The following is a 15759-nucleotide window of genomic DNA, read 5'->3' on the forward strand; positions in this document are numbered from 1 at the left end:
CCATTAGTCTTTGTCATATAGACCTTTCCAATATATATATATTGATTTTTTTTACTTAATGGACTTGAAATTTGACCTACTTTTCAAAACTTAAATTTGCTGTAACTTTTGCAATATTTTCATGAAAAATGGATTGAAAAGGATCTTATAAATGTATTTAGCATCAATGAATGGAAAAATAAAATTATAGTCACTTTCAATAACAAAAATTTCTGTAATTTAAATTATCATTTATTCTTTTCTAATTAAAGTACATACCTTCAAGGTCGATTAATATATTTCTGATATCAAACTAATTATTATACAGAGTAAAGCCTGATTTTAACTTGAATTTTGATTATAGGGCTGCACATACACTGTACTCTTTCCATGATTGTGTTTATTTTCTTGTTTTAATGGATTAAACAGTGGAAATTAATTGATCTATTTAATATTACATGTACTAAGTATGTTATGTCTATTTTTTTATAATTCTATCATCATGCATTTACTGAAATGAGTATGACACCAATACGGTAGCATCAATTGACTGGGGTCATTGATCATCATCTTTTATGGATTCTCTTTCTTTTTAAAATAATTCATATGCCACAGTTATGAGCAGTCTATATAAGCTACCACCAGGGAAACCTGATATAGTCTTTTCCAGCCACATGTATCATATCTGACTTCTGAATAGGTTCTGTAGCATCTTCTCTAGCTAGAAACAGATTTTGATAGCAGCTAGCTTGTTCCTCCAGATGTTGTACTGAAACATCAATATTCCATTTAGTCTGTTTGTTATGGCTTCAATGTAGATTCACCTGTTTCTTTTATAAGCATTAAAAGCTATATATGGTGTATCTGAACTAAAAAATAAAAATACATGATTAAGTGCGGATTTACATGATATTTGTTATTTACATTCAAATTAAAATTTTAACTGATTTTGAACTTAAATATTTCCGTGTTTCTATGGTTAAATGACTTTAAACTGTGTCTTATATTCAAAATTTAATGCTTAGTTGATAAATAAATCGGCTATTGTTTTAAATCTGATATCTATAAAACGCCATTGATTAAGGTCATTGGCAACGAAGGGTTTCTGGAGAAAAAAGGTTTATACCCAGGTTTTTTTAAAATTCTCTAGGCGCTGAAAACAAAGAAAGCGTATGTAACAGACTGAGAGGTAAACAAAAACACGTGTGTCGGATATATTCAACTCTACAGTAATAAAAGAAAAGCAGCGATGGGTTTGTTTACATTGTGTTGAGGGGGCAGTTAACAGGTCGTCATTTAGAATAGATAAATGATTGCTGGGAAGTGCAAAGGTGTGAAATAATTATGCTGAAAGTGTTGATAGCTAGGTGAACCGAATGAGAACGATTCCATAGGTTATGTGAATGATGCACCATTAAAAAGTTACTATAAATCCTTGCAAAAATGTTTTTTGACAGTTCGTTTCAAATTAAGTAAATTATAGAATAGAAACAAACAACCACTCTCTTGATCATTATGAATATTGATTAGATGTTATTACAGTAAAGGGAAGTAACTCAAAATTAAAGAACAGTGCTGGTATTTCTGTGTTTTGTTTCAATATTCGCATTTTCAGCCAAATTATATGCATGTCATCGGAAATAAGGTTTCAACAATGTGTTTTATGTATAAACCTTATGAAATAAATGGGTTTTAGAGTAAACGTATGGTTAAAAATATTATAGGCCCATTTTATCAACATTTTACATAGGAAATGCATTGAAAATTGTAAAAACATTGATTTGACAAAATCGTTAAAGGAAGGCTGGCTTGATGGGTGAAAAGGACCTGAATTGGACATGTTTGGTACCATTAAACCTGTTCAAAAAATCTTGAAAAATTCTATACGAAAGCCAGAAACGTTGACAATGTCCTTAAAAATTAAAATTGCATGTGTAATTTTCAGGAAAGTCCTATCTTTGTAGAGAAACAAAACAAATAGAAAGATCTTTTGAATTTTAGTTAGTCTGAAAATATGCCATAATTGACTTGAAGTGTCAGGCTGACTAAAATATGTTTTTGACATAATATTAAATTGACATCATTTCCTGAAAAGAAAATGAATTTACATATAAATTAGCAATACATTTAGCACCATAGTAAAACCTCAATCATTTTATCTATATCGTAAATATCAATAACCATTTTCCATATTTTATCGAGATATTATTACACTAATCTCAATTTCTCATGATCATACATGAAATATTGAACAATTAATTTAAAGCTCCTATTTCATTTTTCTAGTTCCAAAGTCATACAAGGAAAAAAATCATCTACAACATACTGTACATGTACTTAACAAAGCAGGCTTCATATTTTAGCGGCTTTGGTGCAGACAACAGTGCATAGTAATTATGTATCATGCTAAAAAATAATTTATAAATATAATATACAGCGAAGAAGTGTGAAGCGCTAATTCATGAATACGGCAATAACTGAATGCCCAGTGATTGCACTAAATTTTGAATACACCTATACACATGTACAGGTACAGTATGAAAAAAATTACATATTAAGGCTTCTCGTGAAAGTACTGTAAACATATTACATTTGGCTGTGTATTCTTTTTAGCGCTTTTGGTGGAGAGAAACTTTCGCTAATTCAAGTACAACACTAAATGTCTTGCACATATACAAATGAATAAGAACAATGAGAAATGCGCTTAATCAAATCTACGCTAACTTGGTTGAAAAATCAATTTTTGCCAAATATCGTATATGCTTACAGTATTCATTTACAGCCTCCCTCCTGAATTTAAATACAGACCTGGCATTTTTGACTGCACCAAGATATGAAAGGTACAACCATTTCATCTCATTTTTTTTTCTTTTGCAGTCCTGCAATGTACTAAGAAACAAATCTCTCTTTACTGGGACTTCATTATCGGAGATGGTGAAAAAGGGACTTCGAGGCGATTGGACTTCATTGTTGGAGATGGTGAAATAAGGATTTAGAAGTGGTTGGATCTTCATCTTTGGAATTGATAACATAAGGACTTGGAGGCGGTTGGAACTTCATCATTGGTGATGGTGAAATATGGATTTAGAGGCAGTTGGGACTTTATCATTGGAAATGGTAAAATAAGGACTTGGAGGTGGCTGGCACTTCGTCGTTGGAGATAGTGGAATAAGGATTTAGAGGCGGCTGGCTCTTCATCATTGGAGGACTTGGATGAGGCTGGGCATATTGGATTGGAACAGCATGCCAACAACGCTGGACTGGAGGTATTTCGTCATTAAGGAATAGCACAGGTAAGATGGTTTCATAATTATTTTGGCACTTCTACTAAGTACTAACATTTCCCTCCCCTCCCCTACTCTTGTACATCTTTTATAATAGTCGTTTTGTGTTTTGTTCCATTCATGATTGTTTTTTTCTTTGTCTCATCTTCTCTGTTCTCTCTTTGCTGGGACTTCATCATTGGAAATGGTGGAACTTCATTGTTGGAGATGGTGTAGTTGGAGGTGGGTGGCTCTTCATCGTTGGATGAAGCTGGGCATATTGGAGTGGAACAGCATGCCAACAATGCTGGACTGTAGGGCTGGGACGATATATCGATATATCGTGATATATGTTAGGATGATACACATATCGATACATTTGAAAAAATATCGGAATATCGCCCCCCAAAAAATCTTACTTCTGTTTTTCTTTGTTTATTTAACATTTGGGGTTTAATATATAAAATAAATAAGTTAAATATAAATATAGATATAATATAAATAATAGTTAACACCACTTGAGTAAAATATTTTTGTTTTACAACATAAAAACAACTATTTTGAATAAATTTTTCTCATTTGCAAAGAAATAATTTGTTTATATTTCAATGCAAAAAAGGATTTTATTAGCAATTAAACATATCGTGATACATACCGTATCGTGGCTCAAATATCGTGATACGTATCGATATATAAAAAGTTGTATCGTCCCAGCCCTACTGGACTGGAGGTATTTCTTAGTCATTAAGGAATAGTACAGGTAAGATGGTTTTATTATCATTTTGTCACTTCGACTAAGTACTAACATTTCCCTCCCCTCCCTTACTCTCTGCACATCTTTTGTAATAGTCGTTTTGTTTTTTGTTCTGTTGTTTTTTCTATATCTAATCTTCTCTGTACTCTCTTTGCCGGGACTTCATCGTTGGAGATGTTGGATTTCGAGGCGGCTTGCTGTTCATTGTTGGATGAGGTTGGGCATATTGGATTGGAACAGCATGCCAACAACGCTGGACTGGAGGTATTTCGTCATTAAGGAATAGCACAGGTAAGATGGTTTCATTATTATTTTGGCACTCCTACCTAGTACTAACATTTCCCTCCCCTCCCCATACTCTCTACACATCTATTGTAATAGTCGTTTTGTGTTTTGTTCTGTTGTTTTTTCTTTGTCTATAATCTTCTCTGTACTCTCTTTGCAGAGACTTCATCGTTGCAAATGGTGTGGGATTTCATCGTTGGAGATGGTGGACATGGAGGCGGCTGGCTGTTTATCATTGGGGGAGGCTGGGCATATTGGATTGGAAAAGCATGCCAACATCACTGGACTGGAGGTATTTCTTCGTCATTAAGGAATAGCACAGGTAAGATGGTTTCATTATTATTTCATCCCTTCTACTAAGTACTAACATTTCCCTCCCCTCCTTTACCCTCTGCACATATTTTGTAATAGTCGTTTTGTTTTTTGTTCTGTTGTTTTTTCTTTGTCTAATCTTCTCTATTTTCTCTTTGCCAGGACTTCATCGTTGGAGATGGTGGACTTGGAGGTGGGTGGCTCTTCATCGTTGGAGGACTTGGATGAGGCTGGGCATATTGGATTTGAACAGCATGCCAACAACGCTGGACTGGAGGTATTTCTTAGTCATTAAGGAATTGTACAGGTAAGATGGCTTCATTATTATTTCGTCACTTCTACTAAGTACTAACATTTCCCTCCCCTCCCCTACTCTCTGCACATCTTTTGTAATAGTCGTTTTGTGTTTTGTTCCGTTGTTTTTTCTTTGTCTAATCTTCTCTGTACTCTCTTTGCCGGGACTTCATCGTTGGAGATGTTGGACTTGGAGGCGGCTTGCTGTTCATCGTTGGAGGAGGCTGGTCATATTGGATTGGAACAGCATGCCAGCAACACTGGACTGGAGGTATTTCTTAGTCATTAAGGAATGGTACAGGTAAGATGGTTTCAATATTATTTCGTCACTTCTACTAAGTACTAACATTTCCCTCCCCTCCACTACTCTCTGCACATCTTTTATAATAGTCATTTTGTTTTTTGTTCTGTTGTTTTTTCTTTGTCTAATCTTCTCTGTTCTCTCTTTGCTGGGACTTCATCCTTGGAGATGTTGGGACTTCATCGTTGGAGATGGTGGACTTGGAGGTAGGTGGCTCTTCATCGTTGGAGGACTTGTATAATGCTGGGCATATTGGATTTGAACAGCATGCTGACAATGCTGGACTGGAGGTATTTCTTAGTCATTAAGGAATAGCACAGGTAAGATGGTTTCATTATTATTTTGTCACTTCTACTAAGTACTAACATTTCCCTCCCCTCCACTACTCTCTGCACATCCTTTGTAATGGTCATTTTGTTTTTTGTTCTGTTGTTTTTTTCTTTGTCTAATCTTCTCTGTTCTCTTTTTGCTGGGACTTCATCCTTGGAGATGTTGGGACTTCATCATTGGAGGTGGCTGACTGTTTATCATTGGGGGAGGCTGGGCATATTGGATTGGAACAGCATGCCAACAACGCTGGACTGGAGGTATTTCTAAGTCATTAAGGAATAGCACAGGTAAGATTATTCATTATTATTTCATCACTTCTACTAAGTACTAAAATTTCCCTCCCCTCCACTACTCTCTGCACATCTTTTGTAATAGTCATTTTGTTTTTGTTCTGTTGTTTTTTTCTTTGTCTAATCTTCTCTATTTTCTCTTTGCCGGGACTTCATCGTTGGAGATGGTGGACTTGGAGGTGGGTGGCTCTTCATCGTTGGAGGACTTGGATGAGGCTGGGCATATTGGATTAGAACAGCATGCTAACAACGCTGGACTGGAGGTATTTCTTAGTCATTAAGGAATAGTACAGGTAAGATGGTTTCATTATTATTTCATCCCTTCTACTAAGTACTAACATTTCCCTCCCCTCCGCTACTCTCTGCACATCTTTTGTAATAGTCGTTTTGTTTTTTGTTCTGTTGTTTTTTTCTTTGTCTAATCTTCTCTGTACTCTCTTTGCCGGGACTTCATCGTTGGAGATGTTGGACTTCGAGGCGGCTTGCAGTTCATCGTTGGAGGAGGCTGGGCATATTGGAATTGGATTGGAACAGCATGCCAACAACGCTGGACTGGAGGTATTTCTTAGTCATTAAGGAATAGCACAGGTAAGATGGTTTCATTATTATTTCGTCACTTCTACTAAGTACTAACATTTCCTTCCCCTCCCCTACTCTCTGCACATCTTTTGTAATGGTCGTTTTGTTTTTTGTTCTGTTGTTTTTTTCTTTGTCTAATCTTCTCTGTTCTCTTTTTGCCGGGACTTCATCGTTGGAGATATTGGGACTTCATCGTTGGAGATGGTGGACTTGGAGGTGGCTGGCTCTTCATCTAAAGAGTACTTAGATGAGGCTGGGCATATTGGATTGGAACAGCATGCCAACAATGCTGGACCTGGAGGTATTTCTTAGTCATTAAGGAATAGCACAGGTAAGATGGTTTCATTATTAATTCGTCACTTCTACTAAGTACTAACATTTCCCTCCCCTCTACTACTCTCTGCACATCTTTTGTAATAGTCGTTTTGTTTTTTGTTCTGTTGTTTTTTCTTTGTCTAATCTTCTCTTTTCTCTCTTTGCTGGGACTTCATCATTGGAAATGCTGGGACTTCATCGTTGGAGATGGTGTAGTTGGAGGTGGGTGGCTCTTCATCGTTGGAGTACTTGGATGAGGCTGGTCATATTGGATTGGAACAGCATGCCAACAACGCTGGACTGGAGGTATTTCTTAGTCATTAAGGAATAGTACAGGTAAGATGGTTTTATTATCATTTTGTCACTTCTACTAAGTACTAACATTTCCCTCCCCTCCGCTACTCTCTGCACATCTTTTGTAATAGTCGTTTTGTGTTTTGTTCTGTTTTTTTCTTTGTCTAATCTTCTCTGTACTCTCTTTGCCGGGACTTTATAGTTGGAGATGGTAGGACTTCATCTTTGGAGATGGACTTGGAGGCAGCTGCCTGTTCATCGTTGGAGGAGGCTGGGCATATCAGTTTGGAACAGCATGCCAACAACTCTGGACTGGAGGTATTTCTTAGTCATTCAGAAATAGGACAGGTAAGATGGTTTCATTATTATTTCGTCACTTCTACTAAGTACTAACATTTCCCTCCCCTCCCCCACTGCACATCTTCTGTAATAGTCATTTTGTTTTTTGTTCTGTTGTTTTTTTCTTTGTCTAATCTTCTCTGTTCTCTTTTTGCCGGGACTTCATCGTTGGAGATGGTAGACTTGGAAGCAGCTGGCTGTTCATTGTTGGAGATGGTGGAATAAGGACTTGGAGGCGGCTGAGGTTAGATGGTTTCATTATTTGCAAATAACTCTTAAGAAGGTACTTACAAATAACTCTTACAAACTTCTTACAAATAACTCGAACAACCTTCTAACCAATCAATCTAACAACTTACCAATCATCCTAAGAAATCATCATAACACTTAACTACTAAATAATAGAGCTGCCAACCCTTACGATTTTGGCATCAGGCGTACGAAATCAGTGTCTAAAATACGCCTTACGATATCTCTCTATATTCTTCCGAGTTCAGTTTTTCTCGTTCAAAGTTTATAATACCGGTATTTTCATAGCTGGCAGTCTAAAGTTTCTACTATTATAATATATTCATAATTTTTACAACGCTTGCATCATCGTTTCAGTTTTAGAAGGCCGATCACATTCATGTCAATGTTTTAAAGTACTGTAAATCACTTTTTATTCGAGAGAACTTTATTTTCACGTAATTAAGCGAGTCCGCCTGCTAGCGAAAATTTCGTTCTTGCGTGTATTTGTAATATTAATGTTTATATACAACAGAAACCACAGCTCTCGAAACTGTTGTCTCGTTAATAAATACCAAATAGCTAAGTCGCGAAAATAAGGTGTCGCAAAAATATGGTGATCTACAGTAAACAAAATGGTAACATGCCTCAGATGGCATGTCCACTTACCAAACATCTTCAGCGGCAGGGGGCCTAGGTGGTCCCTACACCCCGCCTTACTATTTGTCATTTTAGAATGTTGGCAGCTCTGAAGTAATCATTGTAACAAGCTACTAAAACTACTAACAGTCTGCTTAATGTTGTGTGATGCGTCTGGTGTGTTGGTGTTAGTGTCTGTGTGCTTGTCACCTCTCGCTTTCAGCCATCACCGCTGGCTAGCAGCAGTGCAAAAAGGGAAGGAATTTTATTGTCTTCCCCTGCCAGTACATAGCCTCTCCACAAGAAGTCCTATGCGATGCCTCCACGTGGAAGCAGACGGATACTGGACTCTTTTCCGTCCCAGGCTAAGTTCGCAAGGGCGCACAGAAAGATGAGTCTCAAAAGCCTTGCATGGCTGGCATCTCATCTCAGAGAGAAAACTGTTAATATAGTTATTTCATAAAATTTATGTTTTTTATAGTAGTATATAATAGTACATGTATTAAAATATTATTTTTAAAAGACAAGATAGGGTAAGTCCCCTTTTTGGCCTGATTTTAGTTGTTTTTCAGAATGATGCAACATTTTATCCATAAAAAAAACCTGTTGTCAGCACTGCCACAAAATGAGTATTGGTTTTAAGTTTTGGAATACACAGAGGTCACAGAGAGGTCAGAAATAGATCAATTTTCGATTTTTTCATGTTTATGCAAAGGACTTTATTTGGTAAATCAAACTTTGACAGAGAATTATATAATCTGCAGACTTAAAAGCACTGAATATTTTCATCAGCAATGATGTCATATGTTTGAAATGATATCAGGAAAATGACGTAAATTTGAAATTTCCATGATTCCTACAGGAAAAGGTAAATTTTATGTCGATATTTTGAGAAATAGTCACCGAGCACAGGTCTGCTCAAGCTCAATATTTTGATATAATGTGTAGAATGATAACATCGAAATAAATTAATTTTGTTCTTGAGCAGGCCTGCGCTCTGTAAATTTTATAGCTAAAATCGTTTAAATTTTATCCATTTTCTCCTCTATCTGAAAAATAATACAAAATCCGACTAGTTTGTGAAGTCATAAAAAACAAAAAATGACAATAACTTCTTTGAAACTATAATATGTTTTGTTAATTTATATTTCTCATACAATTTATACAATTCAGCTCATTTCAAGATATTTTCAAAATATGACTTTTGTGGGGGCAAAAATATGCAATATACTGCATATACATAGTTCTTTTCATTGATTTAATTTACAGCACGTACATTTTGTTTTGGAAAACATAGAGCACAAGCTTGCCTATCTACCTAATCTACTATCTATACTAAATATATACACTATATATAAAATGTATATATTTTATACACTTAAGTATCAAATGCAGTTTATGTGTAAAAATCTCAGATAGGCAAGCTTGTGCTCTGTGTTTTCCGAAGAGAAAAGTATCTCAAATATGATAAAATTCCACCAAAAATGAGGAAATTTGGGAAAAAATGTCCTACTTCTGCTTCCTACAGTAGCCTCCATTTATGCTTTGAATCCAAATTAGTGCTGGTTTTAGATCAAGCATCATTTTAAGTTTTTAACCACAAACTATTGAAATTTTACCAGTGTTCTGATTTTTACATAAAATCTAGCCATTACCCTACCTTGTCCTTTGTCTTTTAATTCTTACTTTAAATGTTCTTCAACTAGCTACAGTGCGAATGGCATTCCATTTAAACTTAAAAACACAAGCCTGGCCTGAATGCCGTATAAGTAAAAAATTTAGCGAGACGCAAATTTAGCAATTTGTCCTTAAAAACTGGTAATTTATTTTTAGCGAGATGTTATTTAAGCGATTTTAAAATGCACATTAATAAAAAAACTTTTACAAATAAAATGCAATTAATTTTTTGTGATATATTCAATGTTAGCGATCTCAACACCCTCATTAATAATGCCAAAATTAAATCCTTGCTAAAAATTCTACTGATATGTTAATGCAAAATCACCATATTTCAGATAAATGTAATATACCGTAAAGCATGTGCCTAGGTTTACAGTGGTTTTCCTGGGGTGAAAATTTACAATGTTACACTGAACTACATGCAAATTATTGATAATTGTTATGAGTTTTAGTTACTTGTTATTGAAATGAGTATTAAAGCATGTGTCTAATGTGCTTTGTTGTATTTTGCAAAAACCTGGAGGAGGTACACCTGATGGACAAATTATGGAAGCAGCAGCAGTATATACCCAACAGGACTAGGTGGAAACTAATATCTGATGATGTTGACCTTCCCAACAAGATCATATCACAGGAGATAAGTGACACTGATCTGGTACATGTACAGTGTATATGCCATAAACATGATTCAAGATCATCTTATTAGCTGTGTCAAATTATGAAATAGCAGACAAAATTTTAAGCTGTGCTTATTTTTATCTCTACTAGTCAGAGACAATGATCTAAGACAGATGCACCAAGGAGAACCTGATGGAATCATGCAACTGGTCAATGCAAAGCAAATGGATGCTGATCTTCCAAGATTTGGAAACAGGAGATGTATGCAACAGGACATGGTGGACATGGTGGAAACAGCAGGTGGACCCAATAGGACATGGTGGATACAACTGGAGGACAATGCCTGATGGATGTTGATTTTTCCTCCAAGACATATACCACAGTGAATAAATGACACTGATGAGGTATGTGACATAATTACTTCCAAGTTCATCTTATATATATATTAGGGATGTCAAATCGGTCAATTTTTGATACTCGGTTACTCGGACGTTTTTCCGATCGAGTACCCGGGTACTCGGTAAAAGTGTAAATAAATATGAACAAGTTAATTGATAACTGTAAAAAAAAATTGTAAACTCTTGTAGAAATAAAACCGATGGGAGGTTACCTGCAAATGCGTTGTAACAATTATATACCATTTTGTAACTTTTGAAATTTAAATCTATCATTTTTTAAAGTTCAATTTATTTATCAGATAAATACGAGAAATAAAATCAGAAATGGTTCACTGTGTTTTTGTTTAAAAAATAATCTGTTCCGTTATTGTAATGTAACTCTTTGGTGCGTTTGATGTCCAAGTGATAAGTTGTCTGAGCTATATGTACGGTATAAACTTGATCAAGTTATCCTATAACAGATCGGATTTATACGATCTTCGTACACTTTTTGATCCTAGATTTCATAGAATTACGATACGGTATGTAGTTTAGAGCAATGATGGACATAAGATTTTTAAAGCATTTGCATTAATTGGCATGTAATCAAATGCATCCAAATCAACAATCGCACGTGCAATATCGTCTGTCTCTTTCCCGAGAATTTACGGCTTCTTGGAGAATTGACAAAATTATTTAATTTGTTTAAATATAATGGACCTTAAACGATGTTCAATGAAAACAAATAATTAAAGCAAACTAAATATAATGGAAGACGACAGTCGAAGGTGAGAAAAGCCCGGGTAGGTACATCAGGTGTTTGGTCACGATAATTACTGTATAAACACTGCCACAGGCGATAACGGTCATTTAGAGGCATAGGAAACCCTAATTACTGTATGTACAAGTGCAATGAACATTTTACGTTTTAAAACCGATGTTTTAATGCATTAATAAATAAGCTTAGAAATATTTAAAAATATACATCCGAGTAACCGAGTACCAATTTTAGTATTCGATACTCGGACGTTCGATCGAGTACCCGGTTAACCGGGTACTCGTTGACATCCCTAATATATATATATATATATATATATATATATATTAAACAGGGTCAAATTATACTTAGCAGGTGAAATTTTTAACCAGGTTAATTGCTAGAAGTCAGTCAGCTTTTATGCAACCAGATATGCCGACTCTTCACACCCAAATTAAATTTTTCAAATAAACTTAAAGCTGCCTTGACACAGATTTGAAGTTAATATTTTCTGTATAATATCACGACATATATTTTGCAATAGCATTTCACAATCAAAATATAATAAAAATCTAATTTCATCTAAAAGTTATTGAAGCTAAATTTTTGGATGCATGGTTTGATTGACACGTCCTTGCACTTTCACAAATTTTAATTTTAATACTTAGGAAAAGTGACAATCTTGTTGTGTATATACATGTACTTATATCAAAACTGGAGGTTGGGGCCAAAACCACTAAAGACCTATCTGCGGTATGTTGCATATAATATATGCTAGGTATAATTTGACCCTGTTTAATATATATATAAGATGAATTTGGAAGTAATTATGTCACATACCTCATCAGTGTCAAAATATCGACGAAAAATGTACATTTTTCTGTAAAATTCATAAAAAACTGAAATTTACGTCATGTTTGTGACGTCATTACGTACATATGACATCATTACTTATGAAAATATTCAGTGCTTCGAAAAGCATATACTCCCCTGTATTAAGAACTTAATTAATAAATATATTTCCATCAAAGTTTGATTTGGGGGGGGGGCAAATATTGGTTAATACAGCATAAAATTCTTTAGTGCAATCTTTAAAAATCTTCTTCATAATACTCCTGGACATCAAGCAGTCAAACTGTTGGCATGATTCAATCAGCATTGAGTCCTCTACCAAAATGGTGAAATTCATGGCCCCAGGGTCAGGGATTCTAGTACTAGGGTGAGGCTTAATAGACAATATAGTGAAATTCATCATTTCTTTGAAAATTTTCTTCTCTGCTCCTCAAGGTATAAAATAAACCAAAATATCGGTACATATATAGTTAATGTTAAATTAGACTGCGTCTTCCAAAATTATAATTTCATGGCCCCAGGGTCAGAGGTTCTGGTGTTAGGGCAGGACTCTATTGATTATACAATGAAAATGCATAAATTCTTTGAAAATCTTCTCTGCTCCAGGGTATTAAACTAACTTAAAGTATATAGTTATAATGAGCAAGAATGCCTCTTCCAAAATTGTGAATTTTATGGCCCCTGGGTCGGGGGTTCTGATGTTAGGGTGGGGCTCTATTGATTATTTAGAGAAAATACATTAATTCTTTGAAAATCTTCTTCTCTTCTCCTGGGTATTAAACTAACTAACTGCATAGTTATAATGAGTAAGAATGCCAGCTAGTCTTCTAAAAAAAATGCTTGTATTAGGGCAGTCTATAGATAGTTTTTAGACCCTACAAAATTTGTGAATTTTATGATAATTTTCCCTCTTTGTCCTACCAAATATAAGAGGGCGTAGTAGAAATATTTGGGGGGAAATCATTATGGAATAAACATTATGAAATAAAGGAGGCTCTAACAAATGTATAACTGTCAGAAAAACAATGCTTTCCAGGCCACAATAGCCAGTATAAAAAGTTAAAGTTGGTTGAATTATGAAGGAATATGAGCATGTTGACCCACAACATGGCCGCCGAAGAGAAATAACTCTTGTTAATTTGGGTCTATTGAAAACTATCTATTGATTATACACTGTAGTGAAAATGCATTCTTCTCTGTTCCTGGGTATTAGTATATTAATCAAATAAGGCTGCCTCTTCCATTGAGAGTCAGGGGTTCTCACTGGTGTTAGGGTGGGGCTCTTAATTGATGATATAGTGAAAATGCATAAATTCTTTACAAAAACTTCTCTGCTCATGGGCATTAAACCAATGAACTGTGTACACAGTTATGATGAGGAAGGATTCCTTTTCCAAATTTGTGAATTTCTTTGCCCCTGGGCAGGGGTTCTGGTGTTAGTGCAGGGCTCTAATGATTATATAGTGAAAATGCATGAATTCTTTGAAAATCTTTTCCTGGTATTATGCCAATGATCTAAGTACATTTTTTATAATGAAGAATGGTGCCTCTTTCAACATTTTGAATTTCATGGCCTGTGGTTTAAAACACAAACCAAATTCAATTGTTGGAAAGTTGTTAGATGATACCAAGGTGATCACCTATTAAGTCTGTGGGTCTCTTGTTCTGATTTGTTCTAGTGGATGCTAAAGGCATATAATGTTGCTTTTTTAAGTGTGAAGATTTGGAGACCATAGTAAGTCAAGGTACTAATGAGTTGATTTTATGTGGATTTGCTGGGTTGACATTTTCAAGGATTGGGACCCTTCAGGTATGGCAAAGTGATCATGATTTCTATTTTGTACTTTTCTTTATATTTTTTTTTTATCATATAATATTTAAATTTTATCAAAATCTGATACTCATTTCTTGCCTCATTTATTTACAGAAAATAATCGAATCAAGAAAGTTTTCAAAGTGCACATCCTTGAGATCATGCATAGAGAAGCAGCAGATAATGCAGATATATCCAGATCTTCAAAGCACTGATTAAAACACATTCAAGCTAGCAATGTTTTTTCTGTGTTTTTAAAATCAAAAATCATTTTGAAAATATTTTTGTAAAGGGTGTCTGAATTATGAAAGGGTATGTTGACGCCTGTTCGTACAAGTGGGTTCTTTACGGGTACTCCGCCTTCCTCCCACACTGACCCCCTGCTTTTCTCTTTGTTTTCTTCATTAGCTATATTTATCCATTAGCTATATTTATCCAAAATGTTGAGATGAACTAGTTGACGGCTAGTTTTAAGTAAGCTTTGGATACCCTGGGGCATTACTGGTTGGAACTCCAGGGAGGAAAAGCTGAAAGGGACTAGTTGGAGGCTGGCCTTTGTCTTTAATAATCTTTATTTTTGTATTATAACCAATGAGATAATACGTAGTTATTGGAATTGTTTAGATAAAGTTGTGTTGGTACAGGATTCTTTTCCAAGTGTAACTTTGAGCTCTTTAATAACCAAACTTGCATGGATTATACATCTAAGGGTGCATTCTAACAGGCTGGCTTTGGATGCTGAATCTGACCTACATTTTCTTGATTAGGGAAAAGGATAGTTTTTTTATACAGATTTCATTTCCAAGTAACTATGAGCCCTATGTTGAGCAAACTTGCATGGATGATACATCTTAGGATGCACACTAATGGACTTGCTTCAGATGCTGAATTCGACATACATTTTCCAGAAAATGGACCTGGTAAAAGTTATGGGTGCAGGTCTATTGCCAAGAAACTATAAGGCTTATATAAACCAAACTTGCACAAATGATGCATAAAGGGATGAAAACTCTCAAATTTGCTTCAGATGCTGGATTTTAATCACATTTTCGTGATGAAGAACTAGTTTGAAGTTTTTATATAAGTCTATTCCAAAATATCAGACCAAAATTGCATAAATTTTGCATTTTTGGATGTACACTTTTTGTTGGTTAATTGTGTGACTTTGTCTTACTTAAAGACAACGTTCGTTGAGGTCAGCTCTGTAATCTCTGATTACCTATGTTTGTTGCTCTCTTCAAATGAATTAATGTCGTAGATGTAGGAACATTACATCAATGTTTATGGTGGGTCTGGGGGGACCTAAAAGGGGGGGATTTGGGACATTTCTAGCCTGTGTTTCCCCCATCTGTCAAATAAGACAGAGGGCAGGTCTTGTTTAGTGGGGAAAGTATTACCCCTTATGTAATGTATGGTTGGGGTTCTACAAGTTTAATTAATAATGGTGCACCCTTCACCTC

At 35.1% G+C, this 15759-nt stretch overlaps 1 long non-coding RNA gene across 1 annotated transcript; it reads left to right on the top strand.

The window, feature by feature from the left end:
• The first annotated feature begins 10682 nt into the window (after positions 1 to 10682).
• Positions 10683 to 14493, top strand: LOC134244119 (uncharacterized). The gene is made up of 3 exons (XR_009987162.1): positions 10683 to 10904; positions 14201 to 14296; positions 14414 to 14493. It is a non-coding gene; the product is annotated as an uncharacterized LOC134244119 (long non-coding RNA).
• The last annotated feature ends 1266 nt before the right edge of the window (positions 14494 to 15759 follow it).

This window comes from Saccostrea cucullata, unplaced genomic scaffold, assembly GCF_032062105.1.
Source record: "Saccostrea cucullata isolate Sc308-1 unplaced genomic scaffold, CSIRO_AGI_Scuc_v1 ctg6150, whole genome shotgun sequence".
NCBI classification, from domain to species: Eukaryota; Metazoa; Mollusca; class Bivalvia; order Ostreida; family Ostreidae; genus Saccostrea; species Saccostrea cuccullata.